The 14926-nt window shown below is 43.8% G+C and overlaps 1 long non-coding RNA gene across 1 annotated transcript in view; it reads left to right on the top strand.

Annotated features, from left to right (window-relative positions):
- LOC142871361 (uncharacterized) overlaps positions 1–14477 on the top strand; it is a 40715-nt gene extending 26238 nt beyond the window's left edge. The window contains exons 3-6 of the long non-coding RNA XR_012919606.1: positions 10317–10406; positions 10780–10860; positions 13763–13963; positions 14107–14477. This is a non-coding gene — a long non-coding RNA (uncharacterized LOC142871361). The remainder of the gene's footprint in view (positions 1–10316; positions 10407–10779; positions 10861–13762; positions 13964–14106) is intronic.
- Positions 14478–14926: the final 449 nt, after the last annotated feature.

Raw genomic sequence — 14926 nt, 5'->3', positions numbered from 1 at the left:
GTAATATGCACACATAAGGCCACTCCCTGTCTTTTCATGGTTCGATCACTCATTTCTTTTTACTGCTGAATAATATTCCACTGTCTGCAAGTATCCCAGTTTATTTGATCTATTCACCTACAGAAGGACATTTTAGTTGCTTCCAAGTGTTGACGGTCATGCATGGAGCTGCTATAAACTTCCATGCGCAGGTTTTGTGTGAACGTAAGTTTGCACTACTTTGGGTAAATACCTGGAGGACAATTGCTGGACCATAGGGCGAGAGTATATTTAGTTTTGCAAGAAACTGCCCTACTGTCTTCCAAAGTGGCTGTGGCATTTTGCATCCCCACAGCAATGAGTGACAGTCCCCGTGGCTCCGTATCTTCCTCAGCTTTTGGTGATGTCGGTGTTCTGGATTCTGGCCGTTCCTAACAGGTGTGTGGGGGTACGCCCTCGTTTCAGTTTGCATTGCCCTGACAACATGCGTCACAGAGCGCCTTCCACGCGCTGATATGCCAGCTGTGTGTCCTCCTCGGGGGGTCTCTGGTGAAGGTGTTTGGCCCATTCCTTTTGTTATTGTTGCTCTTTCTTTCTTTCTTTTTTCTTTACCACTAGACCACCAGACACGGCCCATTTCTTATTGGTGAGTTTTAACAGTTCTTTTTATATTTTGGACACAACCTTTATCATATGTGTCTTTTGCAAATATTTTCTCCCAGTCTGTGGCTAGTCTTCTCATGCTCTTGACATTGTTTTGGTTTTTTTTTCTTTTTTTATTGTGGTAAACTGCACATAACATAAATTTTTACCATCTTAACCTTTTTTTGTTTTTGGAGACAGAGTCTCTGTGGCCCTGAAGAGAGTGCAGTGGCGTTATGATGACTCACTGCAGCCTCACACTCCTGGACTCAAGGGATCCTCCTGCCTCGACCTCCCAGAGTGCTGGGACTACAGGTGTATGCCACTGTGTTTAGCCCATCTTAGCCACTTTTTTTTTTTTTTTTTCTTTTTTGAGACAGAGTCTCGCTTTGTTGCCCAGGCTAGAGTGAGTGCCATGGTGTCAGCCTAGCTCACAGCAACCTCAAACTCCTGGGCTCAAGCGATCCTCCTGCCTCAGCCTCCCGAGTAGCTAGGACTACAGGCATGCACCACCATGCCTGGCTAATTTTTTCTATATATATTAGTTGGCCAATTAATTTCTATTTATAGTAGAGATGGGGTCTCGCTCTTGCTCAGGTTGCTTTTGAACTCCTGACCTCGAGCAATCTGCCCGCCTTGGCCTCCCAGAGTGCTAGGATTACAGGTGTGAGCCACCCATGCCCGGCCGCGTCTTAGCCACTTTTAAGTGTATAGTTCGGTGGCATTAAATACATTTATAATGTTGTACAACCATTACCACCACCCACCTCCAGATCTCTTTTCATCTTATAAAACTGAAACTGTTTATCCATTAAACAATAACCTCCCTTCCCTAAACTCCTGGCTACCACCATTCTAATTTGTGCCTCTATGATTTTGACTACTCTAAGTACCTCATGGAAATGGGATCATATGGTATTTATCTTTTTGTGACTAGTTTATTTCACATAGCATAATGTTCTCAGGGTTCATCTATGTTGTAGCATATTGCAGGATTTGCTTTCTTTTAAGTATTCCCTTGTACGTGTTAGGGTACCACGTGTTGCTTATCCAGCCATCTGTAGGCGGACGCTTGGTTTGCTTCTACCTCTTGGCTCTTGTGCATAATGCTGCTTTGAACATGGGTGTGCAGAGATCTCCCTCAATTATTCTGGGTATGTACCCAGGAGTAGAAGTGCTATATTATATGGTAATTCTATTTTTCATCCCTCCTCCACCCCCCTGCAAATATCCTGAATGGATCATCCTTTTTCCCTGCAGAATTGGTAGCAATGTCCTCACTTTTATGTGTGACGTTAGCAGTTTGAGTCTTCTCTCTTTCTTTTCTTAGTCCATCTGGCTAAAGGTTTGTCAATTCTGTTGATATTTTCAAATAACCAAATTTTGGTTTCCTTGATTTTCTCTATTTTTCTCATCTCTATTTCATTTATCTCTGCTGTGATCTTTATTATTTCCTTCCTTCTGCTAGCTTTGGGTTCTGTTTGTTCTTTTTTTCTAGTTTCTTAAGTTGTAAAGTTAGGTCTTTGATTTCAGATCTTTCTTGTTTCTTAATGTGTTTATTGCTGTATATTTCTCTCTTAGCACTGCTTTCCCTGGCCCTGCAAATTTTGGTGTGTTGTGTTTTTGTTTCATTTGTCTCTGAACATTTTCTAACGTCCCCTGTGATTTCTTCTCTGATCCATTGGTCGTTAAGAGTGTGTCGTTAAATATCTACATTTTTGTGAACTTTCCAGTTTTTCTTCTTCTTCTTCTTTTTTTGGGGGGGCAGTGGGGGGAAACAGGGTCTCACTCAGCCTCCCAAAGTGCAGGGATTACAGGCATGAGCCATCCTGCCTGGCCTAGTTTTCATCTGTTTTTCCTTTCTTTCTTTCTTTTTTGAGCTAGGCTCTCACTACAGTGCAGTGGTGCGATCATAGCTCACTGCAGCCTTGGACTCCTGGGCTCAAGTGATCAACCTACCTCTGCCTCCTGAGTAGCTAGGACTACAGGCATGAGCCACCACATATAGCTAATTTTTAAATTTTCTGTAGAGATGGGGTCTTGCTATGTTGCCCAGGCTGGTCTTGAACTCCTAGGCTGAAGGGATCCTCCTACCTTGGTCTCCCAACATGCTGGGATTACATGCATGAGCCACTGTGCCTGGGCTTGTTATTAATTTTTAACTTCATCCTGTTGTGGTCAGAGAATATACTTTGTGTGATATCGATCTTTTTAAATCTATTGAAACTTAATTTGTGACCTAACATGATCTATTCTAGAAAATGTCCCATGTGCACTGGAGAAGGATGTGTATGCAAACATGGTTGGATAGTGTTCTCTGTATACAGTAGCCCCCTCAACCTTATCCATGGGAGATGTATTCTAAGACCCCCAGTGGCTACCTGAAGCCACAGATGATAGGGAACCCTATATATACTAAGTTTTTTCCTATACACACATACCTTTTTTTTTTTTTTTCGAGACAGAGTCTCACTTTGTTGCCCAGGCTAGAGTGAGTGCCGTGGCGTCAGCTTAGCTCACAGCAACCTCAAACTCCTAGGCTCAAGTGATCCTCCTGCCTCAGCCTCCCCAGTAGCTGGGACTACAGGCAAGTGCCACTATGCCCGGCTAATTTTTTCTATATATATTAGTTGGCTAATTAATTTGTTTCTATTTAGAGTAGAGACAGGTCTCGTTCTTGCTCAGGCTGGTTTCAAACTCCTGACCTTAAGCAATCCGCCCACCTTGGCCTCCCAGAGTGCTAGGATTACAGGCATGAGCCACCACGCCCGGCCACACACATACCTTTTAATTTATAAAGTAGGCACAGTACAAGATTAACAACAATAACTAATAATAAAATAGCACAGTTATAACAATATACTGTAATAAAAGTGTGTGAATTTGGTCTCTCTCTGTCTCTCAAAATTGTTGCATATGCAATTTTTACACCATGGGTAAATGAAATCATGGAAAATGAAACCACAGATAAGTAGGGACCAGTGAATCTGTTAGATCCAGTTAGTTTATTCTGTCGTTTAAGTTGTCTATTTCTTTATCTTCCATCTAGTTATTCTATCCATTATTGAGAGGGGGCTATTGAAGTCTCCAACTATTATTGTAGGACTGTCTATTTCTCCCTTAAATTCTGTCAGTTATTGCTATGAATATTTCAGTCTGTTATTAGGTGTATGTATCAGTCCGGGCTCTCCAGAGAGACGGAACCGATAGGAGACATGTAGATCAATGACGGGATTTATTAAGGGAATCGGCTCACGTGATTATGGAGGCTGAGAAATCCCACGACAGGCCATCTGCAAGTGGGCAAACCGGGGAAGCTGGCGCTTGAAAGCTTCAGATGTAACCTTCAGTCTGAGGCCAAAGGCCTGACAGCCGGGGAGGCCTCGGCGGTGGCTCCTGGAGTCCAAATACCAGAGAACCTGGAATTCTGACCTCCAAAAAAGAAGGAGAAGAGCATCCTGGCTCTGCAAGAGGGGCAAGAATTCTCCCTCTCTCCATCTCAGGGTCTGCCCAGGCCCTCAGCTGATTGAATGGTGCCGTCCACACTGAAGGTGGCTGCTCCTCTCTCAGCCCAGGCTCGCGGCCAGTCTCCTCTGGATATACCCTCCCAGACACAACCAGCAATGCTGCTCACCAGCCGTCTAGGTAGCCCTTAATCCAGCCACGTCGATGCCTAAAATTAACCAGCACAGGGCATGAATGTATATAATTTTGTATTTTCTTACTGTATTGAAACTTTTATTTTATTTATTTATTTTTTGAGACAAAGTCTCGCTTTGTTGCCCAGGCTAGAGTGAGTGCTGTGGCGTCAGCCTAGCTCACAGCAACCTCAAACTCCTGGGCTCAAGCAATCCTCCTGCCTCAGCCTCCCAAGTAGCTGGGACTACAGGCATGTGCCACCATGCCCGGCTAATTGTTTGTATATATATATTTTTGGTTGGTCAATTAATTTCTTTCTATTTTTAGTAGAGACAGGGTCTTGCTCAGGCTGGTTTCGAACTCCTGACCTCGAGCAATCCGCCTGCCTCAGCCTCCCAGAGTGCTAGGATTACAGGCGTGAGCCACCGCGCCTGGCCTGAAACTTTTGTTAATATATAATGTTCTTCTTTATCTCTTGTAACATTTTTTTGATTTTTAATTTTTTTTTAAATTTCTTTATTTTTTTTCTATTTTTAGTTTGCCAATTAATTTTTTTCTGTTTTTAGTAGAGACAGGGTCTTGCTCTTGCTCAGGCTGGTCTTGAACTCCTGAGCTCAAACGATCTACCCACCCGGACCTCCCAGAGTGCTAGAATTACAGGTGTGAGCCACCATGCCCAGCCACATTTTTTTTAATTTAAAGTCTATTTTGTCTTATATCAGTATAGCCAACCCCTGCTCTCTTTAGTTACTGTTTACATGGAATATATTTTTTATCTATTCACTTTCAATCCATTTGTGTCTTTGGATTCTAAAGTGAGTCTCTTGTACATATGCATCTTCATCCATTCTGCCAGTCTCTGTCTTTTGATTGCAGAGTTTAATCCATTTACATTTAAAGTAATTACTAATAAGGAAGGACCTCTATTATTTTCTTATTTGTTTTCTATATGTCTCTATAACAATTTTTCCTTCATTTCCCACATTACTGTCTTCTTTGTATCTAGCTGATTTTGGGTAGTAAAATGTTTACGTTTCTCATTTTCTTTTTGTGTTTATTATATAGCTATTTTCTTTGTGTTTACCATGAGGATTTCATTTAATATCCTATAGTTATAACCTTCTAATTTCAATTTATACTACATTAACTCCAGTATGTATAAAAACTCTGTTCCCTTACTCTTCTGTCCCTATCTTTTTTTTTTTGAGACAGAGTCTCACTTTGTTGCCCAGGCTAGAGTGAGTGCCGTGGCGTCAGCCTAGCTCACAGCAACCTCAAACTCCTGGGCTCAAGCGATCCTGCTGCCTCAGCCTCCCAAGTAGCTGGGACTACAGGCATGCGCCACCATGCCCGGCTAATTTTTTCTATATGTATTAGTTGGCCAATTACTTTCTTTCTATTTATAGTAGAGACGGGGTCTTGCTCTAGCTCAGGCTGGTTTCGAACTCCTGACCTCGAGCAATCCGCCTGCCTCGGCCTCCCAGAGTGCTAGGATTACAGGCGTGAGCCACCGCGCCCAGTCCCTATCTTTTTTAGTTGTTGATGTCACAAAATTACATCTTTAAGCATCTTGTGCCCCAAAACATAAAATAATTGGTTAAATGCAATATGCTCAAGTTATACATTAATAGAAAACAAAAAGTGCAGTTAGAAATCATTGTTACAAAGATACCAGCTTTTATAATCATCCATATATTTGCTTTCATTGAGATCTTTATTTCTTCATATGGCTTTGGGTTACTTTCTAGTATTCTTTCAATCCAACCTGCAGAGCTCCCTTGAGTAGTCTTACAGGGCAGTGCTAGTGGTAATGAACTCTCTCAGCTTTTGTTTATCTGAGATTGTCTTTTTTTTTTTTTTTTTTTTTTTGAGATAGAGTCTCACTTTGTTGGCTGGGCTAGAGTGCTGTGGTGTCAACCTAGCTCACAGCAACCTCAAACTCCTGAGCCCAAGCAATCCTTTTGCCTCAGCCTCCTGAGTAGCTGGGACTACAGGCATGCACCACCATGCCCGGCTAATTTTTTCTATATATTTTTAGTTGTCCAGCTAATTTGTTTCTATTTTTAGTAGAGGTGGAGTCTCGCTCTTGCTCAGGCTGGTCTTGAACTCCTTAGCTCAAGCAATCCTCCCACCTCGGCCTCCTAGAGTGCTAGGATTATAGGCATGAGCTACCGTGCCCGGCCAATCTGGGAATATCTTAATGTCCTTTTCATTTTTTTTTTTTTTTTTTTTTTTTTGAGACAGAGTCTCGCTTTGTTGCCCAGGCTAGAGTGAGTGCCATGGCGTCAGCCTAGCTCACAGCAACCTCAAACTCCTGGGCTCCAGCGATCCTTCTGCCTCAGCCTCCCGAGTAGCTGGGACTACAGGCATGCGCCACCATGCCCAGCTAATTTTTTACATATATATATCAGTTGGCCAATTAATTTCTTTCTATTTATAGTAGAGACGGGGTCTCGCTCTTGCTCAGGCTGGTTTTGAACTCCTGACCTTGAGCAATCCACCCGCCTCGGCCTCCCAAGAGCTAGGATTACAGGCGTGAGCCACCGCGCCCGGCCTCCTTTTCATTTTTGAGAGACAGTTTTGACAGATATAAGGTTCTTGGTTGACAAGTCTTTTAACACTTTGAATATGTCAGCCCACTGCCTTCTAGCCCCCAAAGTTTCTAATGAGAACCCTACTGGTGATCTTACTGAGTATCCCTGGCATGTGATGAGCCACTTCTCTCTTGCCTCTTCCAAGATTCTCTCTTTTCTCTTTGGCTTTTGAAAGTTTTATCATTTATTTGTTTATATATTTTTATTAATACACAATATTTGTACCTATTTATGGGGTACACGTGACATTTTGTTACATGCACAGAATGTGTGATGATCAAGTCAGAGTGTTTGGGGCATCCATCTCCTTGACTGTTTATCATTTCTGTGTGTGGAATCATTTCAAGTCCTCTCTTCTGGCCATTTGGAAATATATAACACACTGTTGTTATCTATAGTCACTCTACTCTGCTATTGAGCATTAGAACTTTTTCCTTCCATCTAACTGTATGTTTGTGCCCATTAGCCAACCTCTCTTCATCCTCCCCCGCCCACACACCCTGCTCAGCCTGCTGTTTCTATTATTCTATTCTCTACCTTCATGACATCACCTTTTTTTTAGCTCCTACATATGAGTGAGTACATGCAATATTTGTTTTTCTGTGCCTGGCTTCTGAAAGATTGGTTATAGTGTGTCTTGGTGTGGATCTCTTTGGGTTCATCTTACTTGGTGTTAATTGAGCTTCTTAGAGGTTTATATTAATGAATATACATATATATATCTTTCATTAAATTTGACAAGTTTTCAACCATTATTTCTTCAAAGAGTCTCTCTCCTCATCTTCTCTCTCTTGTCCTTGTGGAACTCCCACAAAGTGTATGTTGTTCCCTTAATGGTATCTGTATGTCCGTTAGGGTCTGTTTACTTTTCTTTGATCTTTTTTATTTCTGGCCTTCAGAGTCAATTATTTCCATTGTCCTTTTTCCAGTTTTTCTGATTCTTTCTTCTGTCTGCTCAATCATGTTTTGAATCCCTCTAGTGAAATTTTCACTTTATTTTATTTTATTTTTTGGTATATTGAAAATATTCTTTTGGTTAATAATGTATTTTTGTTTTGAAATTTTCATTTTAGTTATTGTACTTTTTAGCTTCAGAATGTTTGTTTTCTTTTTTGGGTTTTCTTTTTATTAATATTTCCATTTTGTTCATACATTGTTTTCTTGTCTTTCCCCACATCTTCCTTTGGTTCTTTCAGTATCATTAAGAGATATTTTAAAGTCTTTGTCTAGTAGATCCACCATCAGGTCTTCTTATTTATTTTTTTCCTTTGAATGTGCCATACTTCTCTGTTTCTTTGTATGCCTTGTGATTTTTTTTGTTGAAAACTGGACATTTGAATCTAATAATATGGCAACTCTGGAAATCAGATTCTTTCGCTTCCCCATGGTTTGTGTTTTTTAAAAAATTGTTTTTGTTTGTCTATTGATTATTATTGCAGGCTGTTTCTGTGCAAAGGATCAGCCTCATGTAAACTTAAGATCCTCTCAGGCTGGGTGCAGTGGCTCACGCCTGTAATCCTAGCACTCTTGGAGGTCAAGGCGTGCGGATTGCTCGAGATCAGGAGTTCAAAACCAGCCTGAGCAAGAGCGAGACCCTGTCTCTACTATAAATAGAAAGAAATTAATTGACCAACTAATATATATATATAGAGAAAAAATTAGCCGGGCATGGTGGTGCATGCCTATAGTCCCAGCTACTCGGGAGACTGAGGCAGCAGGATTGCTTGAGCCCAGGAGTTTGAGGTTGCTGTGAGCTAGGCTGACGCCACGGCACTCAGTCTAGCCTGGGAAACAAAGTGAGACTCTGTCTCAAGAAAAAAAAGAAGATCCTCTCAGGCCTTTTCTGTGCCTGCACCTTTCCCTGGCCATGTGCAGTCACTTTCTAATTGTCCCCCTTATATGCAGTTGTGGTTGAACATCCTAATCTTTAATGTTCTGGCTCCCAAAAGGGGAAAAAGAGAAATATGGAGGGAGGAAGAGTGGTGGCTCTTTAAGCCCCCTGGAAGTCCCTTCAGCTCGAGGGAGAGGAGCTTACAGCAACATGGGGAGGTGCAACAATGGCTCCTAGTCTCTTTGACAGCACCTTTGTGATCAGAAGCAGCAATCTTGACAGATTCTGCTACTTGGACAACAGGATGCTTTTGCCCAATCTGGCTCCTGCAAGCTGCATGCAAACTTCCGAGGAGCACGTGCAGCTGCTGCTGGCCACAGGGCTGGCGGTGGGAGATGAGTAGCTGTTAAAGGGCTAAGAGCTGAAATCGAGCAAATTTAACTGCACTTTACCATCCAATCCTTTCCCTGGAAGTTGCCAGCCTTCAGTAGACTCTAGAGATCCAAAATAGTTACATTAGACAGATCCTGCCAGAGCAATTGTCTAGGTGGGAGGGTAGATTCCTGATATTTCCTTCTCTGCCATCTTCTTTGAAAGTTTCTTTTGCAGAGCAGAATTTTTTATTTTTATTTTTTTCGATCCTGAAACTATTTGAGAAGTTTTTATTTTTAATAGAGTCCAGCTTATGAATTTTTTCTTTCAATATAATGTTTTTTTGTTTGTTTGTTTGTTTGTTTGTTTTTGAGACAGAGTCTCGCTTTGTTTTCCCAGGCTAGAGTGAGTGCCGTGGCGTCAGCCTAGCTCACAGCAACCTCAAACTCCTGGCTCAAGCAATCCTCCTGCCTCAGCCTCCCAAGTAGCAGGACTACAGGCATGCGCCACCATGCCCGGCTAAGGTTTTCTATATATATTAGTTGGCCAATTAATTTCTTTCTGTTTATAGTAGAGACGGGGTCTCGCTCTTGCTCAGGCTGGTTTCGAACTCCTGACCTCGAGCAATCCACCCGCCTCAGCCTCCCAGAGTGCTAGGATTACAGGCGAGAGCCACCACGTCCGGCTCAATATAATGTTTTGAAGACTCATTCCTGTTGTACTTCATTCCTTTTTATAGCTGGATAATATTCTGTTGTATTGCTGGTACACATTTTGTTTAATCATTCATCAGTTGATGCATATTAAGTTGTTTCTACACTTTGGCTATTATGAATAATGCTGCTGTGAGTATTTGTGTATGCATTTCTGTGTGGATATATGTTTTCATTTCTCTGGTTTTAGTTTTTGAGGAATGATCACAGCTTTCCAAAGTAGCCGCACCATTTTATATGACCACCGGCAGTGTTTGAGGGTTCCAATGTTTCCACATCCTCTCTAGCACTTGTTATTGTCTGTTTTGTTTGTTTGTTTGTTTTTATTTTTGTTGTTGTTGAGACAGAGTGTCACTCAGTTGCCCTGGGTAGAGTGTAGTGATGCGATTATAGCTCACCAAAAGCTCCAACTCTGGGGCTGTAAGTGATCCTTCTGCCTCAGCCTCTGGGTAGCTGGGACTACAGGTGCACACCACAATGCCTGCTGGGTTTTGTCATTTTGTGTATTTATTTCTTATTTTTATTTTTCTTTTTTCTGTTTTGTAGAGATGGAGTCTCACTGTGCTCAGGCTGGTGTCAAACCCCTGAGCTCCAGCTATCTTCCTGCCTTGGCCTCCCAGAGAGCTAGGATTACAGGTGTGAGCCACCAGCCCGGCCTGTTTGTGTATTTGGAGACAGAGTCTCGCTCTGTCCAGAGGTTAAAGTGCAGTGGTGTCATCATAGTTCACTACAGCCCGAACTCCTGTGCTCAAACGATCCTGCTGCCTCAGCCTCCTGAGTAGCTGGGACTACAGGTGCACACCACCACACCTGGCTAATTTTTCTATTTTTTTATAGAGATGAGGCCTTGCTCAGGCAAGTGTGAAATGATATCTGATTATGGTTTCGTTTGCATTTCTCTGATAACTAATGATGGTGAACATCTTTTGATGTGTTTATTACCCATTTGTGTATCTTTTTTGGGGAAATGTTTATTTGGATCATTTGCTTTTTTAATTTTTTTTTTTAGACAGACTCTAAGAGAGAAGGCCCACCCCGAGAGTCAGCAGACCCAATGGGGCAGCCAGCACTGAAAGCTGAGGAGCGCAAGGTAAATGGCGACGGGGCGGGAGGCGGCCTGCAAAGGGAGTTGAGATGCTGCCTCCCTACTTCCACAGCGCCTCTCCTCGCTGAGCCTAGCCGCTAAGCCAGAGCAGTCTATGATCCACTCCTGGTGCTTTTTAGAGTCTGCAATACATAGTCATCTACCCAACTTTAACCTGATTTTTTTTTTTTAAAGACAAAGTCTCGCTTTGTTGCCCAGGCTAGAGTGAGTGCCATGGCGTCAGCCTAGCTCACAGCAACCTCAAACTCCTGGGCTCAAGCGATCCTTCTGCCTCAGCCTCCCGAGTAGCTGGGATTACAGGCATGCGCCACCATGCCTGGCTAATTTTTTTTAAATATATATATTAGTTGGCCAATTAATTTCTTTCTATTTTTATAGTAGAGACGGATCTTGCTCTTGCTCAGGCTGGTCTCGAACTCCTGACCTCGAGCAATCTGCCTGCCTCGGCCTCCCAGAGTGCTAGGATTGCAGGTGTGAGCCACTGCGCCCGGCCTTTGACATGATTTTTATTCATCTATAGTAGGCCCCAGAGCAAATATAAGCCATGGGGAATTTCAAAGTCTCTTGATTGCATTTAACACAGGATAGTCTTCACTTACATAAGTCTTCAGTATTATGTTTTTTTTTTTTTTTTTGAGACAGTGTCTCACTTTTGTTGCCTGGGCTAGAGTGCCGTGGCATCAGCCTAGCTCACAGCAACCTCAAACTCCTGGGCTCAAGCAATCCTGCCTCAGCCTCCCGAGTAGCTGCGACTACAGACATGCACCACCATGCCTGGCTAATTTTTTCTATATATTTTTATTTGGCCAATTAATTTCTTTCTATTTTTAGTAGAGATGCTCTTACTCAGGCTGGTTTTGAACTCCTGACCTTGAGTGATCCTCCCGCCTCAGCCTCCCAGCGTGCTAGGATTACAGGTGTGAGCTACCATGCCCGCCATTTTTTTTAATGGACTATATATATTCTGTCCATTCTGTCCAGAGTAGTTTTAGGTTCACAGCAAAACTGAATGGAAAGTACAGAGGTTTCCCAAATGCCCTTCCTTGCTCATTTAAAAGTGGTGTAACACACTAATGAGTGATCACTAATTCTTGCTTCGTGGCCATCATGGGTTGGCAGTGTTTCTGCTCCCAGTCACCTCACTCCAGGATGCAGGCTGATGAAGCTTCTCCCTGGGAGGGAGAAGAGGAAGAGGAAGTGGGAGGTCGCCCACTTGCTCTTAAAGCTTTCAGCCAAAAACAGTACATGTCACTTCCACTCACATTTCAGTGGCAAAGCAAGTCATCCAGTGGTACCTAACTTCAGGAGGATATGCAATTTTCCCATGAGCCTGAAAGGAGAGTGTGTGAATATTTATGAGCACCCCTAATTACTCACAGGAGTTAAATAAGGGGCTTTTTGCAGGACTTATCAGTGCCTTTATTATGCCATCATTCACTATCCCTTTCTGGAGGGAGTCGGATACAGCAGGTGAAATAGCCCAGACATACCCAACTGTGGAACCTTTTTCTCCTAGAGCATCTCATGGGATATGTGTTCCCCACAATCCCCTTTGGGAATCACTGTTTTCACTGGTGGTTACTTCCTAAAGGAGGGATTGGCAAACTTTCTGGAAAAGCCCAGAAAGTAAATATTTTAGTTGTTTCAGACCATATGGACCAATTACTCGACTCTGCTGTCGTCGTGCAAAAGCAGCCATATGTAATACGTAAATGAATGAGTGTGGCTGTGTGCCAATAAAAATTTATTTATAGACACCAAAATTTGAATTTCATATAATTTTCCTGTGTCACAAAATATTATTCTTCTTTTGATTTTTCCCAGCCAATTAAATGTGTAAAAACTGTTGTCGAAACCTCAAGGGAGTTTCAGTCTAGGTCCAGTTGCTCATTGCACAAAGATCTAATTATTGAGAGAAGGAGGATCGCCAAGGAAGAAAGGAGTCTTTAATATGACAGTCATCTTGCCAGGAGAGCGGAGCAGCTGCCTCAGAATCCCTCTCTGTGTCCAAGGGAGCTGTGGGCTTTACAGGAGGGGCTGCTTGCCTGGGGCGGGGCGGGCAGGTTGTGGGTCTCTCACCGGGGACTGCATGTGTGGGGGCAGAGGGTGGAGGATGGAGAATGTGGCAGCAGGAAGTCTGCCCAGGGGCCTTTAGACTCTCAGCTCCTTTGTCTTGCAGAAAATCCACCAGTTCTGGGAAAGCACTCAGAAAGTCAAGCAGTTAATTAAGCCAGATGATTACATAGGGGTCATTGAAATTTGTTCAATGAGGGGCCAGTTACAAAACCATTCCTGGGTCAACAGGTTTGGAGGCTCATGCCTATCATCCCAGCATGTGGGGAGGCCAAGGTGGGAGGATCGCTAGAGGCTAGGAGTTCAAGACCAGCCTGGGCAACAAAGCAAGACCCAGTCTCTACCAAACAATAACAATAAAAAATTAGCTGCTGGTCCCAGTGCAGTGGTGTTTACAACTAACTGCTCACAGCCAGTTACAGATTCCTTTGTTCCTTCTCTACTCCCAGTGCTTCACTGACTAGCCTTAGAAAAAAAAAAAAAACTTTTTTATAAAAAAATAAAAAACAGCAACTAGCTGAGCATGGTGGCACAAACCTGTAGTCCCAGCTAGTCAAGAGGCTGAGGCAGGAGGATCGCTTGAGCCCAGGAGTTGGAGGTTGCAGCGAGTGATGGTTGTGTCACTGCACTTCAGTCTGGGCGACAGAGTGAGACCCTGTCTCTAAAAGCAAACTAACAAAAATACCTGTTCTTAGCCCATGGGCTGCACAAAGCGGGCGGTGGGCTGGCTCTGCCAGCGGGCCGTGCTTGCTCGCCACCTTCGCCTGGCACGACGCTCCCCAGCCCGTCTTTCCTCTACCCCGTCTCTACACAGAGTCAAGCCTGGGCCACGGCAGATGTTTTTGCAGGAACAAATCACATTCTTTCACTCCCCCGGGCCTTGCACAGCCTGTTCGCCCTTCTGGGAACGTCCTTCCAGCTCTTCTCTGCCTGGGAACCCTGAGGCCCCGCTTGACCTGGGTAGAGTCCGGAGCTCCGTCCGGATTTGTAGATGTGTTTGCTTCCCTGAAACTGAGTGAGTTTCTGGAGGGTGGGGACCTTGTCCTCCTGCGCTCTGCACCCCAGGCCTGCTATGGTGTGAATGTTTCAAAAAGCTCGTGTTAGAAACTTAATTCCCAGCATTGAGACGTGGAGCCTTTTTTTATATTTTTACTGCAGAAGTTGGACCTGTGGACTGGGCCTCACGAGGGGTGGTTTGGCAGTGAGGAGTCTGACATCATGAATGGATTAGCGTCATTATTAGGAGAGTGAGGTTGTTACTGCGGGTGACAGGGTGTGTTCCGACCATTCTCTCTCTCTCTCTCTCTCTCTCCCTCTCTCTCTCTCTCTCTCTCTCCCTCTCTCCCACTCTCTCTCTCTCCCTCTCTCCCACTCTCTCTCTCTCCCTCTTTCCCGCTCTCTCTCTCTCCCTCTCTCACGCCATCCCCTGCTCTTCCACTTTCTGACATGGGATGATGAAGCAAGAAGACCCTCACCAAATGCCAGCCCCTTGATCTTGGACTTCCCAACCTCCAGGACTGTGAGAAATACATTTCTGTCCTTTATAAATTTCCAAGTCTCATGTATTCTGTCATAGCAGCACAAAATGGACAAAGACAGAAAACTGGTACCAAGAATTGGAACTGTTGCTGTAATAAATTCCTGAAAACGTGGAGGTGGCTTTGGAACTGGGTAATGGGTAGGAGCCGGGAGAAACTGGAGGATTCGGCTAGGAAAAGCCCAGATTGCCGCAGAGGAGCCTTCAGGGTGATTCTGGGGCGGGCTCAGAAGACGAGAACAGCTGTAGGCAAAGTCTGAACCGTCTTAGAGGTCCCTTAGGTGACTGTGACCAGTATGCTGGGAGAAATGTGGACAGTCAGGTTTATCCCGATGAGGTGTCCCACGAGTGGGGAATACGATATTAGGAATCGGAGGAATGCTCATCCTCGTGACAAAGTGGCAAAGAACTTGGCCGATGTTGTACAGGTGCCCAAGGACC

This window comes from Microcebus murinus, chromosome 6, assembly GCF_040939455.1.
Source record: "Microcebus murinus isolate Inina chromosome 6, M.murinus_Inina_mat1.0, whole genome shotgun sequence".
Taxonomy (NCBI): Eukaryota; Metazoa; Chordata; class Mammalia; order Primates; family Cheirogaleidae; genus Microcebus; species Microcebus murinus.
Note: the sequence above shows the minus strand (reverse complement) of the source record. Positions and strands in the feature narration are given on the sequence as shown.